We start from the raw sequence: 12665 nt of genomic DNA on the forward strand, positions 1-12665 counted from the left end.
AAGAGAAAATTTGGAAGTTAGATTTGGGGGAAAGTAATGCATTTGTTGGAAAGAAAATAGACAACCCAATTTCACCCACAAGCATTATCAAATGAAACAACCAATATCGTTTCCCAATCTTGCACCTACTCCAGACAGACGTCACAGAGGATGAAATATTTTGTAACTTGTAAACAGAAACAAATGGAAAGTCTCTCCTTAGGGTAAAAAAATTGCTTCAAAACAACTGGACTTGTTTATATTCAGACTAAAGCCCCACCAAGGTAGAATTGTTTTTGAATCACAAAGAAACATGTAGCAGGGAAAGCAATATTTTTAAACCAGAAAAAAATACATGTTGGCAAAAAATTTTAATAAAATAGGAAGGCTTACTCTATAATACTGAGTTCAAAAGACAGGATTCAAGTTAAATAGATAATACTGTTCTAGCAAAAATGATTTACACACACACACACACACACACACACACACACACACACACATATCCCTTGGTAATCTCTCCCTGCAAAAGAGAAAAGATGAATAAGCCACAACATTCACATGGCTGCCCCTTGACGGTACAACCACAGATTACTTTTTTCTTAGAATCTTTATGCTTTTTAGAACTTTCCACACTTTCTGCCATGAGCATATATTACTTTGAAAATACGTTTATTACAAAAAGGAAGTAAGTAGGAGAAAATTAACAGCAGCCAAAAGACTAATACGTCCATGAAAGCATTTTCAACAAAAAGTTTGAGTCACAGCTTCTGTCCACTTACTCCTTCACACCTCCATCTCCCCAACTGAAAACCTTGGATATTTTAAAATGATAGGAACTCCATACACAATAGCATAAGAAAATTTCTATATGGCAAATGCTATCAGAACTACAAAAATGGGATAGGCGACTTTGGCCAGATGCCCTCTAACAGTGCTAGGCAGATGGGGGTGCCACGTCCCAGCCTCACAGCAGACGAAAACCACCTACTCCTTGTTTGAGAAGCTCAGCTTGTTTTCAGTGGCTTGCATCCTTTGGGCAACATGTTAGAGGTGCTGGATTCTCCTGCTAAGCCTGCAGGTATGCCACCCCGATCAGAGGCCCCAGTCCATCACCTTCATCCTAATGAACGAGAGCACAGGAAGTTTCAGGAACATCCCTAATGGAATCTATTTCTGAGCCCCCTCCTCCTACCAGCTACAGGGAACATGCACCATGATTTTCAAAAGCCCAAATGAAGTCTTTATACTAACGAAGGACATGCTATCAAAACAGCCACCACCATTCTGAATCTAGAAGGATTCAGAATCTGCCTGGATTGGCAGGTTCTCCCAGTGGTGAAGAACTCGCTTCCGGCTATGTGCCACGTGCCAAATTCATTTTTGTCCATGGAACAGCTGAGCCTCTTAGATTTCCAGGAATCCCTCGGCGTAAGGGTTCCTTTCGCCAACCCTGCCCCTACACTATTTTAATGATAGACACAGACAGAAGGAAGGCATAGTGACAAAGGAGGCTCCTTTGTCACAGCAAAGAATAGCCACGGTAACTTCCCTTTGCAGATCTCACTGGTCTTCTGGGATAATGACCCTCATTAGCATGTGCAGGTGTGTGACCTCCTCCAACTCCCAAGGTTTTGTTGGGTAGCGGTCTTGGAGGGGGGTATTTCATTTACTAAATGGGGATGCCCTAATCATTAAGGTTCTCTTGCCTTTCTGTTAGAGTTAAGGAAGAGCTGCAAATCCAATGGGATACTGTCTTTTTATCATCCCAGATCAGCTCACCCTGAAGACACCTGAAGCATCGACGCCCCTCCACTCCCAAAGCAGGAGCCACTTGCATGAGCTTTCTCAGGAACACGTGGTTCTTTCAGCTAACATTAAAATAATCGGGCTGAGTTGGGGTGGGCAATTTATAACGCTCCTGTTTCAGAGAAAAAGAACTATAGGATCAGGAGGTCAGAACTGCCAGCAAGACAGAGGGAACTGAACTCCAGCTCTCAGAAATGTTTCTGGCCCCAATTTCTAGCTGTGCCACTAGCTTTATAAAGAAACACAAATGTTCAACAGAACTCTTTGAGACAACACACACATCCTCTGTGCCTCTTATTTGGTACTCAATCATATTCCGTGAGTGTGTATACCACCTATGAGAATGAGATCTATCTAATCTCACTTGGGCTTGTTTATGTCCTCTCATAATGCAGGTGCCAGAAACACGCGTACAGTGACCTGTTACATTAAATCTGACCTGTAGATGGACACAACGAATGAACAGAATAAGCAGCATAACTTAACAAAAAGACCACAGCTCCGGAGTCTAAAAGACCTACACCCACACCTGAAATCACATCACAACTTACTACACTTGTAACTCTGAGCAGGACTCTGGTTCCTCATCTTTAAAATAGGATAATAATATGTACCTAGAAGGACCATTAACATCACCAGAGGTACTGGCCATGTGTCACATGCAATGGCAGCTGTGGCTGTTATGTCCTTTACCCACTAGAAATGAAACTTCTTGTCCTTAGGTAAAAGTTTTCATCATTTCTACATCACTGCTGGCATTTTATTTAGTTCAGCAATTATTTTGTTGTTATTTTTATTTTTTAAAAAAAAACACTGAAATAGAGGCCGTGGCGGTGAGAGGCCCGCGTACCGCAAAACAAACAAACAAACAAACAAACACTGAAATAAATTTTTAATAAGACCCCCTAATGGCTGGGTACTTTGGGATATGGACACAAGGGGAAGCGTCTGCCCTCCGGGAACTTAGACTCCTGCTGTAGAACCAAGTCCAAGGCAACACCAAAGGAACCTACACCAAAAACCGTGGTACTGAGTAAGCACCTTGTCTGTGGGAAGCATTCGGTAAATGCTTGTCTACTGAACTGAATGAAGTCAGGTGATAATGTATAAGAGGACAGTGAGGACATGGTGAGTGGCCATGACCAGAAGAAAGCATTTAGGGCTCATCTCAGCAACTTCATCATCCAGAACAGGGCCCTGGACGGCCGGGCTTTGCAAGACGTGAGCAAATGAGAGAATGATGGGGGGTGTCTGGTGGGTCCCAAGTGCTGAGCAGGTGGCTCCACGAAAGGCAATAAGCAGAGCATCATTTTCAGAAAAAAAGGCATATTTCACCTGTTTTTCCTGGGGCCGGTGGTAAGTATTATTTTACTGATGTCAACCCTGAAAACATTACAGGGGCCTCTTCCTGGTCAGCTGAGCTTTTTCAAAACTGTCTCCCAGGGCGGTAAGCTGCCCTTGGGCCCATCCTATGCCCTTCCCTGCACAGAAGGCCTGGCAACTACAAGGAATCCAGACCTGGAGTCGGGGGCCCTGGGTGCACCGGCTCAGCCCAGAGACGTCCCGAAACACGGGCCAGCAATGCGGGTGCTGCTGGGGTGCCTCTGATAAGCCCTGGCCAGGAGGCCGGGGACCTGGTCTGGTTCTCGCTCTGCCACCCACCCTCCCCTCCTAGCCGCAGGGCTGACCCTGGACCCGATAGCGCTAACCCTCACTGCAGGTCTGGCCACACAGCTGCTTGGAGTCAGCATGTGTTTCAACAATGCTTCATCTCCACGAGGAAATGACCCTTGGGCCCGAAATATGGATACGGCCAGCGGGGACTGTATCTCTGCCCTCCCGCTAGTGTGAGAGAGAATCATAGCAGCCTTGAGCTGGAAGGCCCCCCCAGCTCCCTCGCTTCACAGATGCGGAGGCTCTGGCCAAGTGTCCCTCTGGCCACAACTGCAGCGCGGACAGGACGGCGGGCAGATGAGGCGTCAAGGGCCTCAATGCTGCAGACGCTGCTCTTCACCAGCCTCTTAGGACAGCATCAGATGTTATATTTAACATTGCCACACTCGGCCAACAGCTGGCACACCAGACATAGAGGCTCTGAGACGTTCCCACGGAGAGTTAAGCCCAGTTCAGTAGCTGGTTTAGGTCACAGGCTGGATGCAACCAGAAGGGCGGTGGTGTGAGGAATCGGGAGACTGGGATTGACATATATACACTAATATGTATAAAATAGATAACTAATAAGAACCTGCTGTATAAAATATAAATTAAATTAAATTTAAAAAAAAAGACGTCATGATGCTGCAGACGCAGTCAGACAAGAGCCTGTCCTTGTGGGAAGAGACCTATTCATGGAGCTGTGGGCGGACACTTTGCACCCAAGAATCCCATGAGGCAGGAAATTCAGCTAAATGATTAAGCTCCCCGCAGTCTCCGTTTTAATCAGCAAAAGAACCAGAATGTGCACTCGGTTCTGTATGAGGCCACCGCCAGGGGTGTTTTGCTTTATTTGTTTTGTTCACTCACCGTAACTTGTCTGACCCCGCTGTGCCCTGCCTATCTAGCTGACAAGATATTGGTCAGGAAGAGGGTAAGTGGGCAGTTGCAAGGAAGTGCAGAAGAGCATCACTTATCCCAACCTGGAGGTCGAGGGGACCGGACGTTGCAGAGTGTCTGGGCTCCATTACTAGGACTAAAAGAGGATAAGCAGGTGAGGAGGGTACAAGGGGCAGAGGAAAGAGCAAGAGAAGAGAAAAGTCTCCAAATAACCTGGTGATTCAAGGAACCTCTGGGCCCCTTGATGTCACTCATGCATTTTGCAGTTCATGCTCAATGACAGAGCGCAAGCCCCAGCCATTCCCCCCCACCACGAATCAACAGGAAAGGAGCAGGCAGGTCAGGAACCCACAGAGCCATCGCCAACCCCATGCATCATTCAGTGTTCCGTTCTCTGGATGCTTGCCTTTACGCCATCCCTCCTCCACCTCTGTTCCAGCCCTGCCTATTCATCGAGGACAGATCCATGTGCTGCTTCTCCCCACTGTCTGCCCCCTTGGAATCAATTTTCCAATTAGTCATGTGGACCGTTTACTCCCAGAAGGAGAGGACCCCTGGATTCCCCTTCGTGGCTCCCACTCACCTTCCCACTTGGTCCTTGATTCATCACAGACAGGGATGCCTGACAGTTTCAATGAACTGAACTCCAAGCAGCTGATGCACATAAAGGACGGGGTGGATGGTCACCTAACTGAGAAGTGGGGATCCGACCTCATGAAGGAGGAGAGCAGTTCTTTAACAAAGCCCAGTGCTATGTGGGAGGCATGCGTGGGGACAAAGCCAGTGGCCTGGGAGCTCAGGACACCCAGGTGACCGTCCAGCTTTCAACCCTACCTGGCTGCAAAGTGGAAATAGTAACACTATCGTTTTCAGAAGATTCTGTGGGCATTGAATGACATAATGTGTAAGAAAAACACTCAGTACATTCAGAAGTGCTTTTTAAGGCCAACGTAAAATCCATACAATTGTAGGTTGCTACTTAAGAGTCCAGTATCATTATTCCCCCTCCCCTCGTGGCTTCAGGTCATGGACGGCTGAAGCTACAAATGTCTTGCTCAATCTGCACTCAGAGTTGGCTCATTTGATGCCAAACAACAACCCCGGGCTGGCCTCTTTTTGGGGCAGTGGAAGGAGTCCAGGCTGGGAGGGGAGTGGGGAAGGGATTCCCGTGCTGGCCCCAGTCAGGAAGGGACCAGTCCATTCTCTGTGCTTCTGTGCTTCCATCACTTTTCTCCAATAAAGGCCTTGGCTTTGATGGCATCCAGGACCATTGTCAGGTTAAGAATTCACTGACCTAAGCTCTAAAATTTCTAGGATGAGGGCACTGGGGTCTCAAGGCAGCCCCGCTGCATGTGGTTGTGTGACACGGTGGCTCCGTTTTTCCTTGATTCTCTTTCCGTGGTTCTACACGCCCCATTCAACTTTCCCAAGACCAGCGCTTAGGGAGTATCCCCTGTGCGTCATTTTCTCATGTGCCCTGCCATCGGCGTGCACCATTCAATCCTTCCTCCCCAACCTACTTCCTAATTTATGTAGCAATGACCTTGATTTTGCCCTTTTCTACAATTGCTGCAAAAGAAATTCAGGGGCCTCTTTGAGCAGCCTGGACAGAGAGAGGTGTTGTGAGCTCAGGCCGCCCTGCAGGGTAGACTTTAAAAGCGCCCACATTAAGGTAGATGTTGTGAAACAAGCTCTGAGGTGTCCCCAGGAAATGCTCCCTGGTGGTGAGCTGAGTTGAGGAAATTACTTGTGTTCCAGCTGAAGCTCTGAATCTCGTGGTCATGATTACACCCCCTAAAAGTCCTATGGTGCTTTGGACAAGAATTGCAGGGTGGCACAGCAGGGGCCTGGAGGCGTTCCCACGGTGGGGAGGGCGGGCACCAGGCCCCGTGGGCTTCCTGACCTGCCTTGCTTTGGAGTACTCTGAGCTGATTTGTCATTTCCAAATGTGGCCTGCGTTTTCAATTATATGAAATCACATCCAATCAACACACACAAACTCTATGCCTCCTGTGTGCCAGGCTCTGGGCTCGACTGGGGAGCCAACACCTGGAGAGGCTTCTTGGAGAAAGAAGGGACTCACAACACCTGAGGTTATGAAAGAATCAAGGCACGAGCGGATTGTACCAATGGTTAATTATCAGATGGGGTGTGTGGCCAAGACGATCTGATGCAGAAGGAAAGAAAAGAGAGAGAGGCTGCCGGGGAATGTTCTAGAAGGATGGATTTAAGCTGAACCCACAAACCAAGGGAGACAGTGCCAACGGAGGGAAGAAATTAAATTCTCCAAAAGGGATACCCAGCAGGTACAGCCTCAGAAGATGCAAGGAGACAAGAGGACTTTTAAAAGTATGTCCACTCCACAGGCTGCACTTTTACCCCCTTCCCATGGTCCCAGGGCCTGGAGTCTGATCTGCTGAGAAAATTGCCCATTTTCCAACCTCAATGGACACAGCAAGCCTTGGAGAGAAAGGCATAGGACAGTGGAAACTATACCAGCCTGGTCAGGAGACAAAGGAACTACAGTGACCAGTGGCCCTAAGACCTGGCACCGGCCACACAAATTCTCTGAGTCTCCATATCTTCACTCGTGAGCTGAGGAATGACCCAGCAGGGCTTCCTATCCCACGGGATCCTTGCAGCAATCAAACGAAGAAATGGATGTGACAGGGGACAGGACCTAAGGGGTTACATGGCTGCAGGGTTAGCAGGAACAGTGGAGGCAGAGGGCACACAGTGCATTGTTCCCGGCACCGGCTCTGCAGCTGGAGACACAGCCTGCGTTTTAACCCCGACTCAGCCGCTGACTAGTTGGAGAGATTACTTTACACCTGTATACCTTGGTTTCCTCACCCATTAAAAGGCAGTGAGTCTGATTCCTATACCTCATAGGACTAAATGAGCCGATACTTGTAGAGCTCCCAGAGCATGCTTGGCAGAACATAAGTCTTCAATTAACATTAGTTATTTATTAAAAAAAGTTATTTTTATTATTATTGAGGAGGACCAGTTATTGATAACACTCAGAGCCCAGGTTGATATATATATCCTGGCTAGAGATCCAGGGAAGAGTTATGTTACAGCCTGGAGTTGACATTGCAGTCTGAAGGCAGAAGTCCCTCTTCTTCCAGGGAAATCACTCTTCTTAAGACCTTCAACTGATTGGATGAGGCCCACCCACATAATGAAGGGTAATCTGCTTTCCTCAAAGTTTACTGATTTAAATGTCAACCTCATCTAAAGAAACCTTCTCAGCCACATCTAAACTGGTGTTTGCTCAATATCTAGGTCAGATGACCCAGCCACATTGACATATAAAATTATCCACCACCACAGGGCCGGCTCTCTCGTGTGAACCTCTATTGCCATCCCTAACAGAGACTCTGCTACTTAGAAGCTGCTCAATAAATACTCAGCAAGTGAATGAATGGATGGATAGATTAGTGATTCTATATAATCACTTAGAAGCTATTGTATTTCAGAGATAATCTTTTATAAAAAAAAAATCCATGTGTAACTGTTTTTGGCATGAATCAAATGGACTTTTGGAAAAAAGCATTTGTTGTTCTATTTTGAGTCTTCCCCTGTGGACCCTAGAGGCTGACGGCATCCATCCACGGACCAGCCGACCACCCCTCCCTGCCCTGGCTCACACCCCATTACAAAGAACATCACTGTCTAGAGGGCAGAATAGGAAAGGGCGGGAGGCATTAACTCCTGCCAAGAAACAAGCCACTGCTCCTCTGCCTCAGGAAACAGCCAAGGCTGAGAGGAAGCCGCTGCAGGTGTCTGTTCCAGGGGTTTCCATGTTTATGAGGATCCCCAGGATCTAGAAAAACAAGGTGCAAACCGACAGGCTAGACGGTGTTTACAAGTTGTTTAGCAAACCTACTTGTAAACGTCTGATCAATAATTTACGTGAATGTGCCTCAAATTAAAAGTGACCCTAAGGCAGCCTCATCCAGCACTGGTGGAGTCTATCTCTTTATTTCTCTTGTAACATCTTAAACATCGTAAGGGATTAGTCTTGGGATCGCCAAAGTTCATTGTCCAGAGAATCTAATGTTTGCTCAAGGATAAAATTCAGATCAGAAAATTACAAGATTTCTGAACTGGAATGACCCGACACATCCAAACATCAGAAGCAGGTCCGGGGGGGCAAGGTGGCGTGCTCAAAGTCACGAAGTTGAGTAGTTCTGGTGCTGAAACCAAGTCGCCTCCTCCTAGCCCTGGCCCAGAGCCTGGCCATTGCACTGTGGTTTGCCATCACTGAGAGAGGTTATAGCTGAGGAGGACTCATATAAGTAACCAGTTAGGCTTTAACTTGCAACTATATAAAAAGGCTTCCTGGTCTAAAATTCGACTCACGGTTTAGCTCAGAGATAAATTCCATGATTTCCCCCTTGCCAAAACCAGTATTTATGGCATTTGAGTGAGCAGCAAATTACCAGTTTCAAGCAAAAAAAAATGTCCTTTCTACATGTTCACAAACATATCATCACCTCCAAATACTACATCACTATAATAAAATATATGGCAAATTAGCTTATCATATTTGGAGTAATTTAATCAAATCAATACATATTCTACCAACCCACACAAGTGACTCATATAATTACAGTAGACTGACAAAAATTACTTCATATTAATAAGCAAACAGACACTTTAAAAAGAATACTGTCCTCCTCTCCTCTGTATAAGTTTACCAATTTATGAGAAGGATGCTATCTTAATGTGTAAAATGACATTTATCTATCATAAACTTTCCATAACATTCAGCTTCAGAATGATTAAAAAACATCAGGACCCAAAGTATGTAAAAATATATCTGAACAGGAATTCCACCCTTAGCTGGTTTGGCATCCCTGAAACAGCATTAACTGTGATTGTGACACAAGTCCAGCCGAGGGCTCCAGGAGATACAAAGACCATTCCACTTGTTCATAGACATCTCCAATGTTCACGGTAGCTCCTTCCCTGACCACAGATCCCAGAGGGAGAAAAGCCCAGTCTTCTTCTAGTGAAATGCCCAGCAAATTTCATTATTCAACCAAAGATAACAAACAGTGTTTTTAGGTGAGAATTTCTTCCCTGCTTTTCTCAGGAAATTTATGTTCTTCTGAATCCCAAATCCTAAGAAAAGTCAATCGCGAACACACGAGGAAAACGGGAATAATTATAATTTTCCTACAAGAAATAGAGTTAACAGGCAAGACCTTATTAGTTTAATGGAAGCCACTGATTCAAGTCAAAAGCAAGAGCAGGAAATGTTATGTGTGGAGTCCAGGGTTAAGATCAAAGTTATTGGAAACTGGGGGCAGAGCAAGGAGCAGAGACGTCTTGTGATTTAATCAGTCCGTGTTGCTTGTGGCCATTGCCATGTGTGTTCTGGCCCTGTGTGCTGCTGAGGGTGTACCATTATTGCAAATAAAATAAATATTAATACATGTATAGAACAGGGTATACTTTACACAAATCTTATGAGTGCTCCAAGAAATAGCAAGTTTGGGAAGAAAAATAAATACTTAAATTGGGAATATTGACATGTGATTCTCTGGTGCTGTGAACCACGCTAAGAGAGCTAAATGTTACATTATTCAAACATACCCAATAATATTCTCTAGTGTTTTCTAGTGTTTGAGTATTTGCTATAGACTACAGTTCTCTGTAAATATTTTAACAGAAGAAATGCAAAGAGAAAATGACAGTGCTGTGGATTACTACATGAAATCAGAAACTGATGTAAAATTTGAATTAGCAAAAAAAAATTTTTGAATTAGTATAAGTGATAGTGATTTCAACAGCAACACCAAAATCAGGGCAAGTAGACAAAATATCTTCTTGCTTTTTTTTTACATTTTCATTGTTAAAAAAGAAAAACCGGTGACATATGTGGTAATGCCCAAATTGAAGGTGCTTTTGGACAAAGAATAATTAGACCAACTCAAGACAAAATGTAAGGAAATTGTCTACGTCTGGAATATTTGTTACAAAACAAAGATCGAGAGTATCACATAAGGCAATTGATGATTTAGGTGTTATTTTTAAAATGGAAACTTAGATATTTGGGATAATGTCTTTCCATTTTGAAATGATTTTTATTCGGTATATATTTTGTATTAAAGTTCTCTTCTTTTAATGTTTCCTGTTCTCAAATATCTCTATCAGAAAAAGATCACTTTTACACGCTATCAAAAGATGTAATCTTACCATAATGCATTAGTTCATAATAATAAACCATACATTTATGATGATAAATTTTGCTTACAGGAATCTTCTGAGAGTTTTAGTATAATCCTATTACAATAAAAATCATTCATTATTTATTATAACCCTATTATAATAATCATTCATTGTTTATTCATTGTTATTATTATAACCTTATTACGATAAAAATCATTCATAATTTCATATACATATATAAAACATGAAAAATACAGCCTAGCTCACGATTTCAGGGATTCCCTAGAATTCCCAAGAATTTCAATTTCTTATCCTCAGATCCCAAATGTTAATATTAATTAAAGATTAAAAAAAAAAAAGAATGTTTGGAAACACGAAGCCCAATGGTTAAGGTAGAAAGAGAATACAATTTATAATGTAGATTTTGTAAGGCAGGAAGTAGAATTTTTGTCAGATAATCCTCTCCACCACTGTAATAGCAGTTAATATGAAAATGTATCCCAAAGAAGTTTATCAAAAGATAAATAAATTGTAAATATAAAATGAAAGCCATGTTGCTTTGGTGATGTAATGATACAAAGGTAAAACATCTCTTCCAATTTTTAGCACCTCTTTAGAGCTAATTTCTATTTCACTTAGAAGTATTTCGAAGAGTTGGTCTCCATAAATAATAAAAATCTTAATAATCAATTAATTAATATTTATAATTATTATTTAAATAAAAATAAATCCTTTGAAATGTAGGTTCTACACTTATGAAAGGCATTCTATTATTCTGCTCTAAATTATTTTATATATCTAATCTCTTGATATTGGTGGAGAGAAAAAAGAAAGAAAACAAAGAAATTGAAAAGAAGCAATTCTTATACAACTGCACAGCAAAATAGATTTCCTTGAAAGCTGTTTTTGGAGCTAAGACTTGGATCCAATAATATAAACATCCTCTGAGCTTTTCCTAATTCATCTTTACTTGATGGTGGTTGCAGACTGGAGTCTCCAGGAAGCAGATGCTGGGATGGAATTGAAAGCACAAAAGGTTTACTGGGGAGAAACATCTATTAAGAAAGAAATGGGAGGAAGCAGGATTGAGCAGAGGAGCTGACAGATTGCAATGACAAAGGGCAAGGCCAAGTCTCCCCAGGGAGGTCCAGGGCAAAGATCACCTTCCGAAAGTCATGTTGAGCAGAAATGGATAGACCCTTCCTCCACCACTTCACTTGGGCATCAGCAGAACTGTGGCTGGAAAACTGAGGCAGATCTTCCGGAAACTAACAGCTGGAGGCTACCAGCCAGCCATACTCATTGCAGTGGGAAGCATTCCTGTTCTCCAAAGGGCGTTTGAGCAGCACATCTCTGTAACAACTACATAGCAAATATGACCAAAAAATCAAAAACAAAAACTCAGTAAGTATAGGCAAAATCTCCCAAAAGTCCCACTGAATTTTAACATAGTACTTTTGTTAAAAGAAGTATTTTTACATAATTGGTGGAGTAGACTTTTACAACTCCGAGTCAGAAACTACAAATAGTATGAAATCAATTAGTCAAAGGACAAAATCTTCCCAGTGGGGTCTTATACTCCTCTCCAAAAGCAACAGAACTACAATAATCACGTTCAGAAGGTTCTCTGACGAGTACAATATAAACTTGGAAACGTTTTAGGAATCAGAACCATTTTGGATATACGTGTTAAAATAAAATCGCAAAACTAGATGTTGAAGTGATAAGTACGTTATGGGGGTGTTGACTGATTCCAATACACTTATTGGAATGAACAGTGCAGGAATGTTGGCTATATTACTGGCATTAATTGGTGAGCAGCAAATAAAGCTATATATTTTCTCCATCTGTCTCTGGGGTCATCTTATATTTGCAAAGGCTCACAATGAGATAATAGGCCCGGTTTGTAAAGGGGGTTCTCCATTTTTGCCCAGGCAATTAAACGGAAAGAGTACAACTGTCCCCACGGTTGCCTAATTGCAGGTGCAATTAGCCAGGACCCCTCATTCAGAGGCTGTGAGTGACAGATCAGTCAATTATTCGATAGCAGACACAAGGATTTGCACATGCAATTCTGTATTCAAAGCTATTCACAGACTCTAAAATTGATAAATAATGGGAAAGCCTCCTGAAACATTTTT

The sequence above is a fragment of the Leucopleurus acutus genome (assembly GCF_964270905.1).
Source record: "Leucopleurus acutus genome assembly, chromosome: 12".
Classification (NCBI taxonomy): domain Eukaryota; kingdom Metazoa; phylum Chordata; class Mammalia; order Artiodactyla; family Delphinidae; genus Leucopleurus; species Leucopleurus acutus.